The sequence below is a fragment of the Castanea sativa genome, chromosome 2, assembly GCF_040712315.1.
Source record: "Castanea sativa cultivar Marrone di Chiusa Pesio chromosome 2, ASM4071231v1".
Lineage (NCBI taxonomy): Eukaryota > Viridiplantae > Streptophyta > Magnoliopsida > Fagales > Fagaceae > Castanea > Castanea sativa.
Window position 1 is genome coordinate 30,752,593 of NC_134014.1, and position 24,678 is coordinate 30,777,270.

A 24,678-nucleotide genomic window follows, 5' to 3' on the forward strand; every position below is an offset into this window, starting at 1 on the left:
GAAATTGAATAAATCAGGACCTTTTTTTTTTCAATACTTTATTGAGTATTGATTTAAATATGAATGACAACTTGGCTAGCACTCTGTTGTCTATATGTGATGTTGCAGAGGTTATGCTAAGTTCTTCACTTTCCTAGGGGTAAAATTTAGGTACACTTTCTTAGGTATTGTTTATAAAGTTCTTCAATTAAATTCATCCTCCTAGTTAGTTGCATTGAATTTAATTGTCGTTTGAAAAAATAACACTATAAGTTCTTTATAGGGGTGAAGTTTGTGTCCAGTGCCTTCTGCATTGAACACAAGCTGTATCCCTTTATAAGTCAATTCAACCATGTATTTGAATTTAATTGAGAAATTTAATTTATAACACATAAGAACTGTTTGTATATTTTGTATATTTGTGTACAACAATGGGCATTTGTAGCATTCCTAGTTAAACCGTTCGTTAGACCTTTAACAAGGTATTTTTGTTTTTTGTTATAACTTCTAGTATTGAATAATGCCGAAAGTGAGAAATTGCATTGCTATAAACAAATGGCTATACTCTACCAAAATAAAATAAAATAAAATAAAAGTCCCCATTGCTTAATGATTTATAAAGTAAGAAGTCCTAATCACCCTATAAAGTGGAGTTCCCCCGAGAATATACGTCAATCTACAACAATTTCGTTTAGATTTAGACAAAAAGAATTAAATTGGATTTGACCTTACTCACTTTGCTTTTGTTTTTGGCACCCAGATGGATGCTGTTGTCAAAGGCCTTGACTTCCAACACAAAGCCAACATGCACTTCTCTTGCTGCACCCAATACCCCCTACCAAACAGGCTCACCAAGGACTTAGCTTGAGAAATATTACTAAAACTCAGTGGGATTCTCCTAAATCCCTTCAAGTAAGCAAACCCATTTGCCCACAACATTCTCCTTTTTCTCACAAGGGAACTGCTTCAAACTATCTAAAATCCTAATCCCCAACAACTCCTTCTCTATTAGCCTAAACCCCATTTTATATCCACCACAAAAGCTGCTCACCAGTGAGCCACTAAGTGCAGTGTAATGATGGAAGGCCTCACAGAAAAACTCTACAAAGGACATGGATTGGATTCTATTAAAATTGAACAATTCTTCTTGGACCAAAATTAAAATTTTAGGGGTTAGTTTGAACATACCACCCGAGAAACTTTTGACCAATTGCAAACTTCTGTTAGGCATGTGAAGCTGGTGAATCATACAATTGGCTATCAAAGTATTACCAACTTCGATTTTTTCATAATCTTCTTCTCTTACTATCACCATCTGATCAAACATGAATGCTAGATTGATTGAATTGGCAAACTCTTTCAATCTTCTTCTTGTCTGTAGAACATTAACAGCATTTGTCTGGTCTGCTATGATGGTTGTTATTCTGAGGAAAGCATCCTTCCTCATTGCAAGCTCAACCATCAAAGGTGGCCACTGAACCCCCTCCATGATGTCAAAATCAATGATATGGACCTCATGATCGCCTTGTGTAGCCTCAAGGATCGCTTGGTTGGCTGTGAAATGCGCAAACTTTACATAAGGAGAGAGTTCTTGAAGCATCTGAAAGGCAAAAATAGTGTTAGTGTGTTCAGCTACTGGCTCATTCTTCATTTGAAGAGAAGTATTGCTCTTGTAATTCAGACCTTGAGTGAAGAAAAGAGCCAACCTCTTGAATGAATCATCTCCATTCTCTGTATTACTTAAGAGATCGATAAGCTTCTCAACAGTAGCTGAAGCAAGAGACCAGTTCTGTGCTTCAACAGCTTCAGCTCCCATCAATAACAGATCAGTCAAGCTGCTTTCTTGCATCAGCTCTTCTTGAATTCCGTTTATGGGAGAACTCCCTTCTGTTGATGCACTCATGTTTTCTTGATTCATTTTGACACATGATCCGATTTTTACAACTCTCAGGAGTACCCATTACTGTATCTTGACTGATGGAATCAAAGTCCATGACCCCCGCCTCTAGTTGAACTTGGAGCAATCTTTCTATGCACTCGTCATCTATTGCACCATCTCGGTTGGTGTCGGTGTTTGGGGATAACGTATCTTCTCTTTGCAAAGAGAAAGCTGTTTCTGAGCTACATTCCTGGAGTTTTTCAATGCAACTAGAGTTGAAGTAATCCATTGAATTCATGGGATATGATTAAACTTACTGGGAATCTATCTAAAAACTTTGATGGCTATGGCTAAATCTAAGGCTTTATACTTATATAGTACCAGACTTCAGGAGGAGAAGATAGAAAGAAATAAGATGGACCTGTCACAATGTTGGTTGAACCTTCAAATTGTAATAAAAATGGTTTCTTACTGTTATCAACCGTACTATCCTATCATAAAACTACTTGGAAATGTTAATATGTCATCCAATGTACCTAACACAAATTGAAGGAGAAAGCAATCTTGTCGTCTTGAGCCTTCTGGAATATCCACAGCATATTGCAAATTATTATCAAGCCATAGTTATCCAATGTCATAAACATTTCATCAATCAACTTATTAATTTTTGCACATGTGATTTCTTTTCTAAAGTTGTGGGAATCACATGGATATAGTATGATAATCAATCACATGGATATTTTTGCTTTCTACAACTTATACATTAGGAGTTGTGATTTTAATTTATTGGTGTGACTACTCTTAATGCATTGTTAAAAATGTTTCTTATAAAATAGTTAATGTTTTTACTTTATAATTTTAATGTAGTATTGTTTTTATATTTGTGCAGATTTCTTATTGGTGGTTTTAGGGGATTTACTTTTGTCATTACTTGAAGACATTTGAGGACATTTTCTGTTGGTTATAATTATATTATGCTACACTTCTTGTATAGTTATAAAATATTTTGTATTATTGTATGTGTTGCAAACAATTATTGTATGGAAGGAGTTTGAATTGGATACTTGTTTTATTTTTTACTTGTGGAATGTATGAATCGTTTTTTATAAATGTGTCTTTGAAATAAATGTGTTATTCAAATGTAAGGTTTTAATAATGTAATAACAGGTTACAGGTTAACATCAAAGTTATGAAAAAAAATAAAAACAGAAAATGAGTTTTAGCGATGAATTTTTCCGTCACAAATATAGCAACAAAAAATTGTTTTAGTGACGAAATATTTCGTCGCTAAATGTAGCAAAATTTTGTAAGAAATGGTTTTAGTGACGAAAATTTTCTTCGCTATATGTGCCTGGATTTTCTTAAAAATAGTTTTAGTGATGAACTTTTTCGTCACCATATGTACCTAAAAATAGTTTTAGTGATAAAATTGTTTGCTACTAAATATGATTTAATAAACTAAAGTGTTTTTGGCGACGAAATATTTTCGTCGCTGAATAGTTTTTTTAGCGAGGAAAATATTTAGTGACGAAATGTTTTCGTCACTAAAAGTTTTTTTTTTTTTAACAAATTGGACTTTTAGTGACGAAATTTTTCGTTCCCAAAACTTTTAGTGACAGGGTTTCAGCGACGAAATGAGTTTCGTCGCTAATTAGTAGATTTTGTCGTTAAAGGAGACGAAAAACTAGACTTTTAGTGACAAATATTTTCGTCACTAAAAATATATACATTTTGTTGTAGTGCTAGGATGCATCATACAAACTATTTTGAACTGGTGAATCGTTACATTTCATGTGATACAATTGGCTTTCTACTTAACTACATATAAAAGATGTGCATATATATTGAGTTGTTGGCATTACTAAGACAATACAATCTTTTAGGGCTTAAAAAAATTTGTTACAGCTATTTCCAACTTTTTTTTTCTCCCCTCTCCAGCTCTTTTATTTTTTTATTGTTACTCTTTTTTCACTATAGCTTTTGTTCTACTTTTCGCTCTCTTTCTCTCTCTCTCTCTCATGGATTATGGAGGTAAATCTCACCCTTAAAGGGGAGCCGGGTCCGAACTTGAACTCATCCTTTTGGGAGAGTTATAAATGCCACTTGGCCTGGCTTGTTGAGGATTGAACCTCCATTTAAATATTAAAAAAAAAGCTTTCCATAATTATTTATTTTCATTAAATATGTATGGGATTTGTGGAGCTTTTTTAGTGTGTGATTATCAGATGTTAGTGCATGACATTTTTTTTATAAATTTTTTATAATTATATGCTTGTTTTATAGCATATTCTATTTAGATCGATGATGAAGACTATAAGATTAGCTCAATTACTGCTTTTATAGTTAAATAAGAGATTTAAAGTTCAATTTTCATCTATATCGCAAATTGATTGGTTTTTTGGTTTGATAATAAAGAGCAAGCATTAGTAGCTAATGTCATAAATTATAACTTCATAAAAAGGAGAAAAAGAAAAGAAAAGAAAAGAAGATTGTTTTTATTCTATATCATGATTTTTCACTCTTTGTAGGCAATCCATTTAAATTTTAAATGTAAAATGTGAAATAATCTATTTGTTGCTTTGTTACTGTAAAAATATAATTTATTAAATTATCAATTCTACAAATATATTATCATCTACTTATTTAGATAAATTTCTTAAGTATTGTTGCATTAAGTAATGATAAAATATGTAGTTAATTGATTACATTCCAAGTCAATGACAAATATATCTCTTATATATATATATAAATTATTTTTTCTAAAAAATTTCATAAGCATTATGGTGTCTCACAATATATGAGACAATATCTCCCTCCCTTTCCTTCTATCCAGTTGGCCATAAATGGCGATTACGATGCAAATGAATATAATCCATAAACCAACAGATTGGACACGGCAAATATAAAATGGAAGACAACAAAGTTTGATGATATCAAGAGAATATGCTGCTTGAATGACCTATGGATGACGATCTTTGGTCAGAGTAGTTCCAATTAAATTTGGCCTTTCTATATTGATATTTTAGGTGTTCTAGATGGAAGGCAAAAAAAATAAAAATAAAAAAGATGGTGAAACTAGAAAGAGGCCAGAAGCTTAGAACTAGTAATGGGTAATGGCGCACACAAACAACTTTATTTGTTGTGAATGTGAATGTTTATAGAAGTAGATAGACAGAACATTTTTGGAATATCCTTTGGCTGCCGTAATTGTGGAACTTGTTTACTATAATCATTTTGTCATTAATGGGGAATTATTTGTCCCATTAACTTCTTAGAGTACATGAATGTTGAAACAAGAGACTACAAAAACGACAACCATTGAAGCAGATCATTAAAAAAATCAAAGTAAGACAATAGAAGAGTGAAGATTGGAAGGTTAAATTTAATATTGCACAATGTAGTGACAACTTATCTTATCATATTCCAAATGGAAGCCTCAGCTCAGGAGATAATAATAATAATAAGTCAACAACAACAAGACACCATATTCGTCCTTGATTAAGGCTGCGTTTGGTTGGGTGTAAAATATTTTCCGAGTGTAAAATAATTTCAGGTGAAAATATTTTCGGGAAAGGAAAATATTTTTAGATGTTTGGTGGCATTTTAAAAAATACTTTGGAAAATATTTTCAAGTGTTTGGTAACATTCTGAAAATGCAAATTTTTTACTGATTTCTCACATTTTCTCAACCATTTTCTCACATTCCAAACAAATTTTATAATAGAACATTACAATCCACCAACTTCTAAACAAACAAAAATCAAATAAAACACCATGACCAAATCAAATTAAACTGAGAGAGGGAGGTGAGACAGGGAGGAGGAAGATTGGTGGGTCACCGATCTCGCTGGCGCGATCACGCGCGTCGATCTCGCCCTGCGCAAGCTCGACGGTGCAAGATCGCGTGTCGATCTCGCCCGGCGCGAGCTCGACGGCGGGCCTTTGGGTTGAGGACGGCATGATCTTGGCTTCACCGACGATCTCCCTCTAGCTCTCTCTCTCTCTCTTCTGGCGTGGGTTGTTGCTCTCTCCCTCTCCTTCTCTGTTTTCCAACGGAAAACTCAATTTGAAGGTAAAATAGACATGGAATTCATTTTATGGGTGGGGGGTTTATTTTACAGTCAATTGGTTCCTCTTTTTCGTTTGACCAAAATTTTCGGTGTTGCCAAACACCCGCAAATGCTGAAAACATTTTTCGAAATTGCTTTACTGTCGAAACAAACGCACCCTAATTAAATTTTGGCTAAATAAATGATATTTTCTGCTCAGAGTTCTTCACAAATTGTAGGCATTCTAATTAAGTCTCTGAACGATGTAACATAACTAGTGACGTGTACCAAGACAAACTGTGTCCAAATGTTGAAACTGTATTTGTTCCCAAACCCTAAACATGAATGAAACAAATACTCCTTGTGTACGATGTATTCGTAAAAACTTCAAGTCTACGTAATGATTTGTTGATGGTTAAGCCCGCATTGCAGTTTTTAAATGTGGAATGGTTGTTCCATTGGTTTTCCTTGCATAGCCATATTACGTGTTCCATTATTTATGCATTATTGTGCGTACCAACCAAGCCTTCAGCATAATTGGGCTAATTAATCAACTTGACTTAAAATTGGCAATTTGTCCGGGCCTAACATACCTGCATATTGGACACTGTAAATATAAAATGAAGGACATGATATCAAGAGAATATGCTGCATGCATGGCACGTGGATGACGATCTTTGGCAGAGTAATTCCAATTAAATTTGGCATCACTCTGTTGATATTAAGTGTTATAGATGGAAAGCAACAAAATTAATCTGATGATGAAACTAGCTTGAGGGCAGAAGCATAGAACTAGTAATGGTACACACAAATTGCTCTATCAGTTTCGATTTTTTTTTTTAATGAAAAAAGAACTTTATTATTAAAGCCAAAGATGGCATAAACAACAACAGAAACAACCCCCAATCAGGGAGATGTTCCTCCAAAATAATCTTTACAAAATCAGCAGGTACATCATTAATATCAAAACACCTTGCACGAGCAAATCTAAGGGACCACTTTGCAAGACTATGTGCAGCTTAGCATCAACATGCTTCAATCAGTAAATCAATTTAGGATTTCTCAAAGCATCCATGCAACTTTTGGAATCCCCTTCTTCTCCCTGCAAATTATGCCCAAACATTAAGGGCCTGTTTGGTAGAGTGGTTCAAACTTACATTTTCAGTTTTTTAAACAACCTTACACACATTTCCACACACTTTTTCACTCATACGTATTTCAAAAAATTACAAACAACATTACTCAAACTTCTCTACCAAACGGGCCCTAAATTTACATATCCCTAGGGATGACTATGCTAGCTAGCTAGGGAGGCCCAACAAATTTGGAAGCTTAAGACGATATATTTAAATGAGGAATTTTTATTATCACTTAAATAATATTTAACTAATATTTAATATCATGATTTTTTTATAACAAAAATCTATTCCTTATATTTTGTAATATGCTTTTTTTTGGGGGAAAATGCTAAAGTTATAACAAATTTTACTAAAAAAAAACTTTTAAATGATGTAGAAATGAATGCGATTAGTGACACTTCAAGAAGATAATAAACAAGTATTTGAAAGAATGATGTTAGGGGTATTATAAATTTTACAACATGAGGCTTACAAAGATGTATCACTAATCACAAAAAAAAAAAAAAAAAAAATTCAAAAATACATTTAATAGGTTATTGACGTCCACATATCATATTAATTGTCACATCAAGTTGTAAAATTTTCAAGTTTAATAATATTTCTAGCATTTTTATATATGAATTATTTCTTGTGATTAGTGACACATATTTGTAAGGAAAAATGCTAGAGATACAAATTCTCTTACAAAAATCTTTATAAACTGATGATGTGATAAATGATTATAGATAAGTAAAAAAGTGATATTAAATGTTGGTCACAACAACAGTTTGTAAAAATGTTTTAAAATAGTTTGTAATTGTAGCATTACTCTATTTGTAAGACCCATGTATTTAAAGTTGTATTATCTTTAGTATTACTCAATTATTTGAGACTTCGTAAAAGTAGAGGAAAAATATAAAACTAATTTTTTTTCTATATTTCCAATTTTTTTTTTAAATATATCAATTTTTGTCCCAAAATTTGGGGCCTTTCTCTAAAAGGGGGCCCTAGGCGGTGGCCTGGGCCTAGGGCTGGCCCTGCTAGCTAGTCCTTTTGGATACCAACCAATGCCCAAAAAATAATTTTTTCTAACCTTTACAAAAATGATCATAATCCAGATCTTTGCCCTCATGTAGAGCTTGATTTTTACATCTCCACACAAGATCCAGAACTAAAGCACCATATAACCAAAAAAAAAAAAAAATTTTGTGAATGATCGAGAGTAGGAAAAAAAAAATTTCAGGATATTTTGGCCGCCAAAGTTGTGGGTACTTGTTTACCATAATCATTCTGTCATAAATGGGGAACTATTTGTCCCTTGACTTCTTCGTATGAGTGGAGTTGTGGTGTGTCTTTGTGTTAGAATCCCTATTCCTTTTTCTTGTGTGTGTGTGTTTGTTTCTCAAAAAAAAAAAAAAAGAGGGTAATTGTCCCATATTACTTAAGAGAGCGTGTTGTGTGTAATATAACTTGCCCCACCCTCCCTTGAAAGTTGTCATGGCTTTTGAGTGGAGTTGTGATGTGCCTTTGTATTAGAACCCCTTTTCCTCTCCCTTATGTGTGTGTGTGTTTGTTTCTAAAAAAAAAAAAAAAAAAACTTCTTCGCATGAGTCTTGAAACAATAGACTATAAGAACGACAACTAGCAGATCATAAAAAAAAATAAAGGTTTATGAAGGTGAGGTGGATTTACAGTGGGGGTGATTATGGGTTCCGATGGGGTAGTGATTTTTTGGATTTGGGTTTTGTTGGAGGATTAGGGTTTTATTGCTATGGGTTTGGCTGGGTTTTATGGTTGGTGGTGGTGGCACTAGATTTAAGGTTAGAGAGGGAGAGGGAAAAATGAAGAGAGAAGGGTAACATAGAGGGACAAAACATTAGCTGGGGTAATAGAGAAGGATAAATTGACCAATTTGGTCTAGCATGACCCAGCAAACAACTGCTATCCACCATGGCACCACCATCATGACCCACCTATCGTCCTTAAACCTAAACAACCAACAATCGCTACCTAAAACAAGCTTTAGCCTAGGGTTTCTTGTGTGAGAACAAAGGAAAGAGAGAGAACGACCTAGGGATAGATGGTTTAGAAAGAGTAAAAGGTATGGGAGAGTGGGGTTTTGGCTATGAGAAACAAAGGAACCACCAAGCCATTGCTGTTGCGGGTCTCTTGGAGAGAGAGAGAGAGAGAGAGAGAGAGAGAGAGAGAGAAGAAAAACAAAAGTAATGGTTCTAAACGGTGTTTAGGGACCAACTTGGGTTTAGGGACCAAATTGATCACTTTAAAAATTTCTTGGACCTAATTGTCATTAACCCAAACCTCAAGGGTGTTTATTGGAATTTACCCTAGGAAATCAAGGTCTATCAAGCAAGCCTTAAATTAATAGGGGAGACATACTACCCTATCCCTAGGGTTGAAATTTATTAAATTATAATTTTAGATTGCTTGATGTTGAGAAGAGTGGGGAAGGAAGGGCGAAAGAGGAGGTGAATTTTAAGCTTAAATGATCATCTAGAATTGACTAAGGAATTGGGAACAAAGGGAATTAGAATTGGTAGGAATTAAACTTGCACCATACCTAAATCCATAGGACTCATGGATGCTCTAATTTCTTGTCACGACCAACATAAAATTTAGCATTTGGGGAGTTAATTTATATATATATATATATATATATATCTAAAAGCTGAAGCGTAACATTTATTATTAATACGCTCTAATTGAGCCACATCAGCGTCTATGCCATTATCCAATCTCTTTCCAATTTTCATATAATTTTTTTTTATCATTTACTCTTTTATTTATTTATTTAATATTTACACTTTCTCCCACCTTTCTCCCTCCCTTACCTTTTCATTTCTCCACTACTTTAATTTCACTCTTCATCTTTTCCTTCATCTTCCCTTCTTTTGTCTCTTATTCACACCATTTTACTATACATTTCTCCCTCCCTTACCTTTTCATCTTCCCACTACCCTCTACTTTAATATCACTTTTCATATTTCCCTTCATCTTCTCTTATTTTGTATCTTCGTATTCACACCTTTAACTATAAATTTGTCATTCTTTCTTCCATTCTTGGCACAGTTTTCCCTTTTAAAAAATGTTCTCTCTCTCTCTCTCTCTCATTTTTTTTGTTGATTTAAAAAAAAAAAAATTCTTGCATCTTTGCTTTAGGTTGATAAATTTTGTATTCTTTAGAACTCTACTTTTGGTTGACACGATTAAATTTTGTATTTTAGGATTTTTTTGTGTTCTCTTTGATTGTTGATTTACTCTAATCGATTATTTTTAAAAAATAATCCTAATACACTAATTTAGTACAATAACAACCTTCATATTCAATAATTGTTAACTATATTTTGATTTTAATCTTCTATCATGAAAGAAATATGGAAAATACTCGAACTGAAGGAATTCCTCTACGATTCAAGAAGGAATACAGCTTGAAAAAAGATCACAAAAAGTAGAAGGAAAATCAAGCAAATAATATCCATGGAATGGGAGTCAGATAATTAGGTACTCTACATTTTTATTTTCAATAACATTACACCAATAATATATTTAGTTTTCAATAAACTTAACAAAAAAGTCTTTTTTTTTTCCTTTTATATTGTAGGAAACAGTATTCACATGCCTTGCAACAACATAAAATATTGAAACAAATTTTGGATGGTACTATATCTGATGCACACAGTGCAACAAAAAAGTTAAATCTGAAAATGATTTTTGGTTCAACCATTGCAAAAGTAACTGATTTTTCAATTCTAAGGTAAAATATAAATTATCAATTTTACAATCATACAATATATGTAAACATAAAAGTAAATTTTTTAATAATAAAATTTAATCAAATTAGATATTTATACGTGCAGATATAGAATTCAACTCAATGTTGATGATGCAATAGAGTGTGCTGTATTTATTTTGTTTGATAAGGAAGCTGAAAATTTACTTCAAACAGCAACAAGAGAACTATCAAATAAATGTGCAACTGTAAGACACTAAGATCGTACAATTAGCATATATGATCTTTCATTTACTTTGACAAGAATATGCTAAATTATATTCAATATTTTATCAGATGAATGTAAATTTCAACCTACTGAATGAAAGTAGAAAAGCTCATTGGAAAAAACATTTGTGTTTCAACTAAAGCTTAACGGCTATAACTGGAAGGAAGGAAGGGATTTAGACATAGGAATTCATATTGTGTCAAAACAATTAAATAAAAGTCTTTGCTCCATTAATAATAAAACCTTTTTTGGAAAACCAAAACTTATGCAAGTTATACTACCTACATTCTTCTACCTACTTTGATTATCATTAAAATAACAAATAAATAAATAGACCAACAAATTTTTTGACCCCATGAGGTACATGAATCAAGGGTATCCAATTAAACACTAGCACTGATAAAAATAAACAGTAAGATATAGAAAAATAATGAATCACATCAAAGCTGGCAACTGTGGCTACTACTATTCCATGAAATTTACTCATTTAAGCAGAAATAAAAACTTCTTTATTTAACAATCAAAATATAATCTTGGCTCATTTTATTCAACATTTAAATTCAACTATATCCTCCAAATCTATTAAATAGCTACCAAGGATATGACATTTGGTAATAATATAAATTGAGTAAAAACTAAAGTTACCCAAATTAAAAATCTCATTTTCTAACATTTTATTTCACCTTTAATTATGTAAAATTAAATTACTGATGTGAATATTAATAACTTTTCAGCTACTTCAAAATGAGTTTTGATATTTCAGATATGCTGTCTTTTGTTTTTGTTTTTTTTAAAAAAGGAAAGTGGCAACTGAATAGGTATGAAGAAGTAATTCAGTTAAATAGAGAGAGAGGAAGAGATGAAGAACTGGACATTATTGATTGTTTCAGCTGTTTCAATATTATTATTAATTTAATTATAAGAGACTTTTGATAGTGTGTGTGTGTGTGTTGTCTTTTGATTTTTTAAGGAAAGTGGCAATTGAACAAGTATTGTAGCGCAAAAAACTGTTTGGCTTGGGCTTTATTGAAGAAAACATTAAACATTAGCTATAATTGAAAAATATATTAAATACTGTGAGGCTTGGACTTTATAGTGGAGGGTATATGAAAAACTTTTGTTCACTTAATCGACAATAAAAAATTATTGCTAATAACTAGAGCAATCACTAATCCATAAAACAAACAAAATTACAATCCTAAACAACTTGAAAATTACAACCTAAAAATATCATACAACTACACAATCACAAAATGAGCATACAACATGATCGCAAATATTTTGTACAAGATCAAACTACAAGGGGAAAAGAAATCATTTTTCAAGTTAACATAGAAAGGGACAAAAATGCAAGCTATGGACTAACGATTGCACTATTACGTGAATCAAATGATAAAGGAATACAATTACTATTATTGATTCTAAATCAACAAGATGGAAAACAATTGCTCCTTCGGCATACAACTTTCGGAACAAACACATTTTGCATCCCAAAAAATCAAGCATGCAAAAATATTGGAGTGGATTGTTGGGATTGTGAATGTCCTTACCCTAATGGAAACAATGAATTACATGTGATGATACAGAAAATCGTCAGTAAGCCACACGGTCCTCACGTGCTCCTGATGAAGAACCTTCACAACACGAAAGCTAAAGACCTTAAGAGGAGTACCGGTGTGGTACCGGCCAAACACCCTCCGACGGTCAATGTAACACCCCCAACCTAATTGCATAATTAAATTTATGAGTTTATATGTTTGTTATTACCTTAATTATTTTAAGTGCATTAAAGCTTTGCTATTGTGATATTATAAAAGACATATGCTCTTTTAATGTTGTAGAAAATAAATTTTATGAAGATAAGGATATATATGTATATATATATACACACACACACATACACATATATGCAAAGTTATATTGTCATTGGGCATTTCTTGAAATATAAGTTTATATGGGGTGAAAAGTGCAAATGCCAAAAAGTGGAAAAAAGTTGGTCTTGATCTTTTTCTCCTTTGCTATACACGTACACCCCTCAAAGTCAATTCCTCATCTTTTCTTTTGCTGTACCAGTAGCTTCTTGCTTCCTTTCTTTTGCTCTTTCTTTTCTTTCTCTCTTTGCTTTCACACGGCAAGAGCTCTCTCTCTCCCTCTCTCACCAAAACAAAATCTCACTCTAAAGAAAGAATTAAGAGCCTAAAACTAAAGTTTCAGCTTCAAATTTGTGGGTAAGTAATTAAAACTTATTTGATTTTAGATTATTTTGATAGTTTAATTGTTTTCCCTTCTTTGTTCTCAAATCTGATTTTAGGGGCTGAACTTGTGATTCTGTTTTTGTAAGTTGAAAGTTTGATGGTGTTATGGTCTATTGGATGCTTAATAAGTTATTTTAATGTTTATTGTATTGGTATAAAAATACCCAAATGAATTGAAGACCATTTGCATTTAGTTGATGAATTTTGTATCAATATGCACTGAAGTTGTCACTGTGACAGATATGATGTTCACTACAAGAAAATTCTGTATTAAATCATTTGCTGTGAATTATGATGCTAGGAGTAGTTTTTATGTATTCTAAGACACATATGGTTGTTATGGAACTGGTCTCACTGCTTTTGGACTAATACAAAAATAATGATTTAATTTCTAAGTTGTATAAATTTTTATCAGGACAGATTTGAGCACGTTGCCTTGTACGATTTTTAATAAATTATGGTTTTATTATTTGACTTTGAGATTTATACGGAATATATTATACATACAGGGGAGTAGTTTTGTAAAATTTCATGACATTTGGATGTGTTTTGACAGCCCATTCGTATTTTACAAATGGGGAATTTGCTACTGGAATGATCAGTAAACAGTGTAGGATAACTATGACTTTGTAGATTTAATTTTGAAGTTAGGGTAAATTTTTTGAGCTATAATTTAATGTGCTTATCTTTTGGTATGTTTAGATCATATATGAATTTTTATGGCTTGGTTTCTCTATGTTTTGGTATGTTATGAGTTTGGTGATTGTACCTTGTTTTAGGGGAACTATATGTGTTGGGAATTAAGTTTTTTTTTTTTTTACTAAGTTGAGAGTTAGGTTGTGTTCGAGGTAGAAGTTTATTTTTAGGAAGAGTTGTTAGTAATAAGTTTTGGTCTTTCATTTAGGTGCCGAGAACGAGAACACGGACACTTGAGCTCCTCTGGTACAAATATCTCGCGTCATCTGTTTTCAGGTAAGGGACTTGTGACATGTGCGTTTGATCAGTATAACGACTATTTAGAAAACTATAATGCATTAAAACCTTTTAACTAGGGATATTACATATAAGCATGATTCGAGTAAAGATTGATGTTCGTGACTTATTAAATCCAATATATATATATATATATATATATATATATATATATATATATATATATGATAATTTTAGCATATTGATGCTATTACTCATATCACGAACATAATGTTTAAAGAAAGAATTGGATATGCTACTATTATTAAATAGTTATGTAAAAGTATAGTATCTGAAAAGTATAGTTTTTAGTTATTCCATTGTCATGATCTGAACTCAGCCAGTAGGGGTTATAGTACTGGTATTTCCATGGAGATTCTGTTTGGCCATTATAAGTGGGACTGGCTCTGCTGTACCCGCCCTTGTTGGTAACCGCCAACTTGTGGAGGATGTCAACCTACCCCCATGGTTGAAAGTAAGTATTATGATATGATTCCGGAATTACTTAGCATTGTGGGGAATGCTGGATGCCTGGCACTAAGTGCTGGAAGCCTCCCAAAGTTGTGACAGACTTACAATTGGACTAACTAATATGTATTATAAAAGAGCTATTAAGTTATTGAAAGTTATAAGAAAAGTATGATGATAAGAAAAGTATGTTGAATTATGTTTAAGTTTCTTATCATGTTCTTTTATTATTATATGAAAGGAAAATAAAGTATTTTCATTTGAAAGTTCATAAGTTAATTTAAGAACAATATGAATAGTATGAAGGCTATTTTATCAAAGCTGGCATGTCCATAAAGTATTTGATTTACATGCATTCTTATCAAAGGCCCATGGAGCTTAAAAACCTTACTGGGCTTCGTAGCTCACCCTATTATATTTCAGTGCACAGGTTCTTCCTGGAAGCAGCGAGAGTATTAGAGGTGGCAAGATTCTGTGATTCTCTTTTGTTTAGATTGTATAGTTTTTTTTGTTGTATAATAGTTTAGCTCTTTTGTTGTATAAAAGGAATCAAGATGTACTTGATCCTTTGAGCACAGATGTAATTTTGAACTTTAGTTTGGTTTGAACCCCAGTTGTATGTCTTTGGGGTTAGGTTTGTAAATAAGAGTTTTGCTAAACGTTTAGCTTTGTAATATTTGCACGAATACCTGAAGTTTCAGCCAAGTGGCAATCTTGCAAAGTTCAAATGAAATGAATTTTCAAGGTTTTCACATTTTTGTATATTATGGCTTTTCTGCAAGAAAATAAGCAGGTGTACATGAAACAATTCTTGATAAGCACCTTTTGTTTAGGTTGGTTCGTGTTAGTATTGAGGTAAACTTGATATTAACATGCCGGTCATGCTCTAAATTCTGAAGTACAGGTTTGGGTCGTGACAGTCAAGTTAGAGAAAATCTCTTATTTGCAACTCTAAAGTGCTAGAGTAGAGGTGAATTATGTGTACCTTCGTTTATGAGGGCTTTGGGGTATTTATAGTAGTGTAGGACCGAAATCTGCGCCTTGGCCAAAAAGTACTTTCCTTCTAGGAGAGTAACTCATGGATTTTGCGTATCTCTTAGAGCTCTTTTCCTTATAGGAGTCTTTTAATTAGGATTAAATGTGTGATGCAAGAATTCTTCTTACTCACGTATGCGTGGGAACCAAGCAATGTTATGGACGGGTTTGCTTATCTTCTTCAGCCTTTGTTCTCGTCAACCTGCCGAGTCGTCTATTAAGGTCGTCAGTGTATGTCATTGATCCCCATCAGGTCATTAGCTTACAACCTTCAGCTTCATGTCATCATCTCTCTCCCTTCAGCAAATGTCGTCAGTTCTCTGCCTTCAGCCTGACGGAGTGTTGTATCCATCGCCTTCCATTCCGTCACGAGTTAATTACAAAATTATCCTCATTAGCTACTCCCTACTCCATGACCCCGTTAGTTATAGGTGACGGGTTATGGAGTTCATATCATTGGAAGGCCGTTCATGCATGGTAATTCAAGCCACCTTCTTTAAATGCCAGGACACGTGGCAAGGATTGATTGGCTCTGCGTTTGGACGAGCGTGTCACTTCGTCTTCCATGCCCACCTTGCCTATATATGTATCTCTCTTCTTCTTTCATTCCCAACTTTTCATCCTTCGTTGATATTGAAAGAGAGACTGTCACTTCCTGATCTCCTTTGTCCGTTAGTCTCACGAGTTCATCACCTTTCACACCGTCACTTTTCATAGGAGCGTCTCTTGCCAAGGATTCACTCGTAAGTTCTTTTTCCTTTTCTTCATTTTATTTTTGTCTTTATAGCTTAGTTTCTATAGTGAGGTCGTCGTCTTAGGTTCTTAGAATGAATCCGTCGCTTGTAGGTAGTCAGATGTCTAGAGAGGCGACGAGTGAACAGTCGTCGATCTGCGAGGGAGCGGGTTACGACGAAGTCTTTCAATCAGGTCGTGAGCCCGAGGAGGGCTTCTCCTATTCGTTAGAGAGGGGAACGTTAGCCCATTCTTCTGATGAGGAAATGGAGAGTTGTAGTGAAGGTGAGATGAGTGAGGGTGAAGATGAGGACGATGAAAGTGAAGGAGAAGGATTACGTGACGGAGGTAAAAGGACGGGTGACAGGGAAAGAGAGGGATTTGGTGTCGAGGGTAATGACGACGGTGGTGAGGAGGTCTTAGAGAGCACCTTATGGGTCCCCGGGGACGACCGTCCTTTCATTTTACCCCTAAATTGGACCATCAACAAATTCCTTCCGTCGATATCCGTCAATGTTTTTAATAACCTGCGTGCCCGTTATCAAATACCGGACGATATCCCAATCCGTCTCCCCGAGAAGGGTGAGAGATGCTATTCAGGACGAACCATGGATGTTGGCATGTATAATGCCATCTTTACGGCAGGATTAAGGCTACCTCTGATGGCATTACATCGTCAGCTGGCCAATTTTTTGGGAATATCCGTCAGCCAGATTGCCTCTAATGCCTGGCAAACATTTATAGGTGTCGAGATCCTGTGGGGTCATTTAAGTGGTGGAAACTGTCAGCTAACCCTAGACGAATTCTTTTGGTGCTACCACCCCCAGCATATCTCCTCATCAAAGGGGATATATCATTTTGTAGTAAGGAAGGAGTTAAAGTTGGTATTAGATATGCCCGACTCAAATAGGCAGTGGAAGGGCATATACTTTTTTGTAGAGGGGACGAACTGGGTATGCCATCAGGAGGAGTGGGAGTCGATGCCTCATGGTTTTGACAACACTTGGGCATACGTCAGGGACTCAGGTTGGTCCCTTCTACCTCTTTACTTTGTTCATTTGTTTGACTCCTAACTCCGTTTGCTTTTCTTTTTAGCTAACGTTCGTCCACGCATTACCGCTAAACAAGAGGATTTCATCCGTCGAGTGACGGCTATCTCGTTGGGCGATCGAAAGTGTCGATACCTGATCACACTTGACACTCTACATTTATATTGTGGTGGTCTGGAGCCGATGGAAGAAGGTTGCAAGCTAAACGCTTATTCTCGTCATCGTGTGTGTGTGTGTGTGTTTTTTTTTTTTTTTTTTTTTTAATTTCTTCCGTCTACTCCCTTATGTTGTTTCTTTCCTAACCTTCACTCTACCTTTTGCAGAAATGGAGGTAGCTAAGCAAAGAATACGGGCTGCTGTTGCTGCCAAGAAGAAGGAAGAGGAGAAGAAGGCCAAAGGGGAGGCGACGCCTTCGTCAGCTCCTAAGACCATTGGGAAGACATGAGTCAAGGGGAAGGCTGAAGAGAAAGACGTCCGTTTTGGGAAGAAAACGGCCATTATACCTGGGGATAATCCTCCTAAAAAGCTGTTGTCTCCTAAGTCCGCCCATGAAGCAGGCAAAGGGCTAATGACGGCGTCTGGTCTCGTCAGCCAGGGGCTTGACCGTCGCCTTCTTACCCATAAAAATTATGCCGTGGAGGTGGTGGAGTCCATTTTGAAAAGCGAGGAGACGGACCTTTGTGCCGAATGGGCGACGGAAGAATTAGGGGTGTCAGGCCTGTTTGATCTTGCTCGGGTATGCTCTTCTTCTCTCTTTTTTACGTTGACGTCAGGCGAGTTTCAATAAGCTGACGTTGTTTTATGCCATGTAGGCTATGGTTCGAATCAAAGCTTTGCAAGACAGGTGCGTTACTAAGGAGGGGGTGGTTACCCGTCTGCACATGCGTGTGAAGAATCTGGTAGATGGACAACAGCAGTACAAGGAGGCTAACAAAATTCTTGGTGGCGAGGTGAAAGAGCTTAAGGAAAAGTTGGTTGAGGAAAGCTGTCAAAAGAAACTAGAACAAGATGCTAAAGTGACGGCAGAAAAAAGTTGAAGGCCCTCTTTGACCAAGTGGCAACAGCTAGGAGTGACGCTGTGACAGAATTCAAGGACTTACAGTCCTTCATAGACGCTTGCCCCGTCTATTATGGCGACGGATTCGAGGACTGTTTAAAACAGGTTAGGTCTGTTTATCCTGATCTGGATTTATCCAAGATTACTAAGGATGAGCCTATTCCATCGACTCCTGTGGGCGACGCCGTCAATAAGGAAAGTGCCAGAGCTAACAAGCTCGAGACGGACCAGAAGGTTGATAGCATTATTCTTGCACAACTGGCTGTGGACAAGCCCATCACTTTGACCCCGTCAGCAAATCCTCATAGCGACGATCATAATGCCGTCCACCCTTCTACTCCTGGCATTCAACCTACTATTGCTAAAGGTGACGGGAAGTCTCAAGACTCCCCAGCTCCATGAACTTAAGCATTTTCTTTCCTTTTTGTAAAACATAAACGAATTTTAATGTTTGACGCTTGTTGTTTTGGGCTTTTGTAAAAACATTATTTTATTTATGTTACTCTCAATGTATTGCTTTACATTCGAGGCATATTTCTCTCTTCCACCTAAGTTACTTAGCCGAGCCATCTGCTTTGCTCGTGATGAGCCCGTCAGCCTATGGACAACGGCGTCATCTTTCTCTTTGCTAATTAACAAAATAATTTATTTCAAATTGTTGTCGTAGACCCTGTTGGCTTAAGAATAACGGCGTCAGCTTTCTCTTAGTGGAAAAATAAACTTATTTCAAGCCATTTTCATATACCCGTTAGCTTTATGGGTAATAACGTTAGCTTTCTCTTAGCTGACAAATAAACTTATTTCAAGCCGTTTTCATATACTCGTCAGCTTTATGGGTAACGGCGTCAGCTTTCTCTTGGCTGATTAATAAATAACTTATTTTAGGTTGTTGCCATATACCCGTAAGCTTTATAAGCAACAATTTTTAATAACCCCGCCCACTATGAGGACAATAATGACAGATTCGTCTACTTTGTAGACTGATAAACTCATCCTTTTTTTAGACTTGGGTTTGTCTGCCTTTTGCTCTTAGCAGTAGGGTCGTCCACTTTGCGGACCGAATAGTAGCCTCTTCCATTTTGTGGATAATGAGGTCGTCCATTTGATGGACTGAATACTTCGCCCATTTTGAGGACTTTAGTAGTAGACTTGTTCACCTTGTGCACTTGATAATGCTGTCTTCTTGATGATTAGCTAACATAATAAACATACCAGTCGTTTCTGAATAAACTCCTCTTATTATGATGAATGCATAAGTAGAAAATTGTTCCAAAAAGAATAAACCTCAGCCCTTTGGGCTTAAAATGTATTGTAGGCAAAAATAAACTAAGAAAATGATTAAAAGAAATAAATTGGATAAACTGGAAATGAGGAGTAGTGTTCTTTATGCTATCTTCTATTGGTAGTACTTCCTGAGATGCTCGACGTTTCGTGGGTGGCGTAGCTTTTTCCCGTCGAGTGTCTCTAAGTGGTAGGTGCCCTTCCTTAGCCATGATGTTATTTTGTAGGGTCCTTCCCAGTTTGGACCAAGCTTTACTTGTGCGGGATCTTTGGCGGCGCCCATCACTTTCCTTAAGACAAGGTCTCCAACTTTGAAGTCTCGGTGTTTGACTCGGGATTTGTAATGTTTGGCCATGAGGTCTTGGTATCGTGCGAGTCTTTGTTCAGCCGTCGCCCTGACCTCGTCAACTAGATCAAGCTGTAGACGTATGGCTTCATCATTTCTTCCCACATCGTGATTGTCCACCCTATAACTCATGAGTCCAATCTCGGCTGGGATGACCACTTCGCTCCCGTATGTTAGTTGGAACGGAGTTTCTCTCGTAGGAGTCCTTACTATCGTCCTGTATGCCCATAGTACGCTAGGTAGCTCTTCTGGCCATATACCCTTTGCCCCCTCGAGCCGAGTCTTGATTATCCGAAGCAAGGATTTGTTTGTGACCTCAACTTGTTCGTTGGCTTGGGGATGGGCAAGGGAAGAGTAGTGGTTCTTGATTCCTAATTGTGAGCAGAAGTCTCGAAAAGAGTCATTGTCAAATTGCTTACCATTGTCCAAGATCAAGCCCTTGAAATTTCGTACCTGCAAATGATGTTCCTCCAAACAAAGCTCTGTACGTTCTTCTCAGTGATTGTGGCTAGGGCTTCAGCTTCTACCCATTTGGTGAAGTAGTTGATGCCGACTATTAGGAACTTCAGCTGCCTTGCTGCGATTGGGAATGGGCCCATAATGTCCATCCCCATTGGGCGAATGGCCACGGAGCTGTTATTGGGGTCAGTTCTTCCGTCGGTTGCTTGATAATGCTGCTAAACCTTTGGCACTTGTCACAGGTTTTGACATACGTCTCGGCGTCTTTCTGTATGGTCAGTCAATAATATCCAGCCCAAATTAATTTATGTACCAATGACTGTGACCCTGAATGATTGCCGCAGATCCCCTCGTGTACTTCTCTCATTACATAATCTGCTTCTTCGGGTCCTAAGCATCTCATGTATGGCCGAGAGAAACCTCTTTTATACAAAACGTCTCTTATCAAGACAAATTGTGTCGCCTGGACCTTCAACTTCCTTGCGGCTTCCTTCCCTTCAGGCAAGGTGCCGTCTCTTAGGTAAGGAGCTAAAGTGGTGGTCCAATTTCTTTCGGATCCTATCTCCTGTCGTCGATGACGCCTATTAGTGGTGAGAGTTGAATAAAGGATAATACCTTGTCGGGGGTCGTCATGTATTCTGCTGATGCAGCCTTAGCAAGGCGGTCAGCTTGCTCATTTTCTCCCCTTGGAATTTGAACGACCTTTGCTTACAGCTCATTCACCCTCCTCTTTGCTTGCACCAAATACTTCTTCATCCTTTCTCCCTTACATTCATAGTCGTTGTTTACCTGATTAGAGACGACTTGAGAGTCGCAATAAATCACCATGTTTGCGGCCCTTATGGCTTTGGCTAGATCTAAACCTGCTATGAGGGCTTCATATTCCGCTTCGTTGTTAGTCGTAGGAAAATCAAGTCGAACCATGCATTTGATCTTGTCGCCCTCCAGAGACTGAAGTATGACCCCTGCTCCACCAGCCTTCTTGTTTGACGATCCATCTGTGAACACACTCCATTAGGGATACTCTGCCCTCTAGCCTTTTGCATGGTGAACTCCGCAATGAAGTCGGCGACCATTTGTCCCTTAATGGCGGTGCGTGGGCGATATTTTATGTCAAACTCGCTTAGCTCTATTGCTCATAAGGCCATGCGTCCTGCGGCTTCTGGGTTGCTCATCGCTCGTCGTAAGGGCTTGTCGGTCAGGACAACCACGGTATGGGCTTGAAAGTACGGCTTGAGCTTGCGGGCTGCCGTGACTAGAGCGAAGGCGAGCTTTTCCATTGGTGGGTATCTTCCTTCTGCGCCATGAAGTGCCCAGCTGGCATAGTATATGGGCCTTTGCACCTTGTTGTCTTCTCTGACTAAGGCCGCACTGACGGCGGCCGGAGAGACGACCAAATAAAGGAACATTTCTTCTCCTGGTTGTGAGGGACTTAGTAGCGGTGGAGAAGATAGGTAGGCCTTCAGGTCTTCGAACGCTTGTTGACATTTGGCCGTCCACTCAAAAGACTTCTTCAGTGTGCGGAAGAATGGTAGACATTTATCCGTTGCCCTAGATACGAATCTATTAAGCGCGGCGACCTTGACATTAAGGCTTTGCACTTCCTTCATATTTTTAGGAGGCGCCATTTCCATTATAGCCCGGATCTTGTCCGGGTTAGCCTCAATACTTCTTTGGGACACCATGTATCCTAAGAACTTTCCCGCTGTCACTCCGAAGGCACACTTGCCTGGATTAAGCTTCATGTTGTAGGAGCGAAGAGTATCTAAGGTTTCCTTAAGATCCCCCAAGTGATCTTCTTCCCTTCGGCTTTTCACTAGCATATCATCAACATATACTTGGACGTTTCTCCTAATCTGTTGCTCAAACATCTTGTTCATGAGCCTTTGATATGTTGCGCTAGCGTTTTTCAAGCCAAAGGGCATGATTTTGTAACAAAAAAGGCCTTGGCTTGTTACAAACAAAGTCTTCTCCTGATCAGCTTCATCCATTTGGATTTGGTTGTATCCGAAAAATGCGTCCATGAAGCTCAATAGCTGGTGTTGAGTTGTAGAGTCCACTAGGAGGTCGACCCGCGGGAGGGGGTAGCTATCTTTAGGGCATGCTTTGTTTAGGTCCGTGAAGTTGACAAACATCCTCCATTTTCCGTTGTTCTTTTTGACCATCACGACGTTCGCCAACCAATCAGGGTAGTAAACTTCCCTAATGAATCCCACCTCTTGTAGCTTGCGGACTTCTTCTGCCACAGCCCGATCTCTTTCTTGGGCGAAAACTCTTTTCTTTTGGCGGACCGGCAGAAAGAATGGCGACACATTCAACCTGTGCACCATAACCGATGGGTCAATTCCTGGCATGTCTTCATGGCTCCAAGCGAACACGTCCCGATTTTCTTTGAGGAAGGTCGCGAGTGCTTAATGTACTGTCATGTCTGCAAGGGTGCCTATCTTGGTTGTCCGTTCCGGTTGGGAGTCGTCAAGAGGTACGTCTTCAAGTCTCTCAACGGGCTCCGTTGTTGCCCGACGTTCTTCTATGCTCATGGCCTGGAGGTAGTCATCCATCTCCATTATAGCTACGTAACATTCTCGTGCGGCCACCTGATCTCCTCTTAATTCTCCTACTCCATAATCAGTAGGGAATTTTATCATCAAATGGTAGGTTGAGGTTACTGCCTTGCACGAGTTGAGGGTGGGACGTCCTATGATGGCGTTGTAGGCTGACGAGCAATTGACTACGAGGAATGCTACATTTTTGGTGATTTGCTAAGGGTAGTCTCCAACGGTTACTGCCAAAGTGACGACGCCAAGGGGAAATACCCTTATTCCTCCTAAGCCGACGAGCGGGGCGTTGGTTGGAACTAGCCGCTCCCTATCAATCCCCATCTGTTGGAATGCGGGGTAGTAGAGGATGTCCGCCGAGCTGCCGTTGTCGACGAGGACTCGGTGCATGTTGTAGTCTGCTACCTGTATGGTAACGATGAGTGCGTCATCATGGGGGTGGTGAAGACGTCGTTCATCTTCTTCTGAGAATCCAATGAAGGGATTGTCAATCCGCGACATTTTGGGTGTGGAACCCGTCAGCTGTATGTTCTGAACCATCCTGAGGTATGTCTTCCGAGCTTTCTTCGATGACCCAGCAGCCGCAGTGCCCCCTACAATCATCCTTATATCCTCTAGGGGTTGTCTGGGGTGCTTGTTCTCCCGTCAGGGAGCTTGATCTTGTGGTGGGTCCGTTCTCTCCTTGCTAACGAACCTCTGCAGCCTTCCTTGTCTAATGTGAGCTTCTATTTGTTGCTTCAGGTCGTAGCAATCAGCTGTGTCATGGCCATGATCTCGATGAAAGTGAAAATATTTATCCCTTGGCCTCTTGTTGGGATCTCCCTTCAGCTTGTCGGGAAAAGTCAGGGCTCCTTCATCTTTGATATGCATCAGTACCTGGTCGATAGGGGCGGTCAGTGGGGTGAAGCTTGTGAATCTCCCCGCGGGTGGTCTAGGGCGTTGATCATCTCTTTGTTCTTAGTTCTGGCCTTCTTTCGCCCCTATTCGATCGCGCGTCTTCCAGTCTTTTCCTTTTTTTTTGGCTTCTTTTCTCGAGCCAACAGCGTGTCTTTTGCGTTCATGTACTTGGTTGCTCTATAAAGCACATCTGACATAGTCTTCGGGTCGTTCTTATATAGGGAAAATAAGAACTTACCCTTTCGTAGCCCGTTGGTGAACGTTGCTACGAGTATCTTGTCGTCTGCTTTGTCAATTGAGAAAGCCTCTTTGTTAAAACGAGCTATGTAGGACCTCAACGTCTCGTCCTTTCATTGCTTGATGTTCATCAAGCAAGCGGTGGATTTCTTATACCTGTGCCGTCCAATGAAGTGCGAGGCGAATTGGGCGCTTAACTCCTTAAAGGTACCGATGGAGTTGGGCGTCAGCCTACTGAACCAGATCCTTGTAGGTCCCTTCAGCATTGTGGGGTAGGCTCTGCACATGATCGCG

General features: G+C 37.5%; 1 long non-coding RNA gene and 1 pseudogene across 1 annotated transcript; one reads left to right on the forward strand and one right to left on the reverse strand.

The window, feature by feature from the left end:
* Positions 1-711: 711 nt before the first annotated feature.
* On the reverse strand, positions 712-2,176 carry LOC142625201 (protein NODULATION SIGNALING PATHWAY 2-like; annotated as a pseudogene).
* Positions 2,177-13,092: 10,916 nt separating this feature from the next.
* Positions 13,093-15,490, forward strand: LOC142623899 (uncharacterized). The gene is made up of 3 exons (XR_012842242.1): positions 13,093-13,269; positions 14,201-14,268; positions 15,160-15,490. It is a non-coding gene; the product is annotated as an uncharacterized LOC142623899 (long non-coding RNA).
* Positions 15,491-24,678: the final 9,188 nt, after the last annotated feature.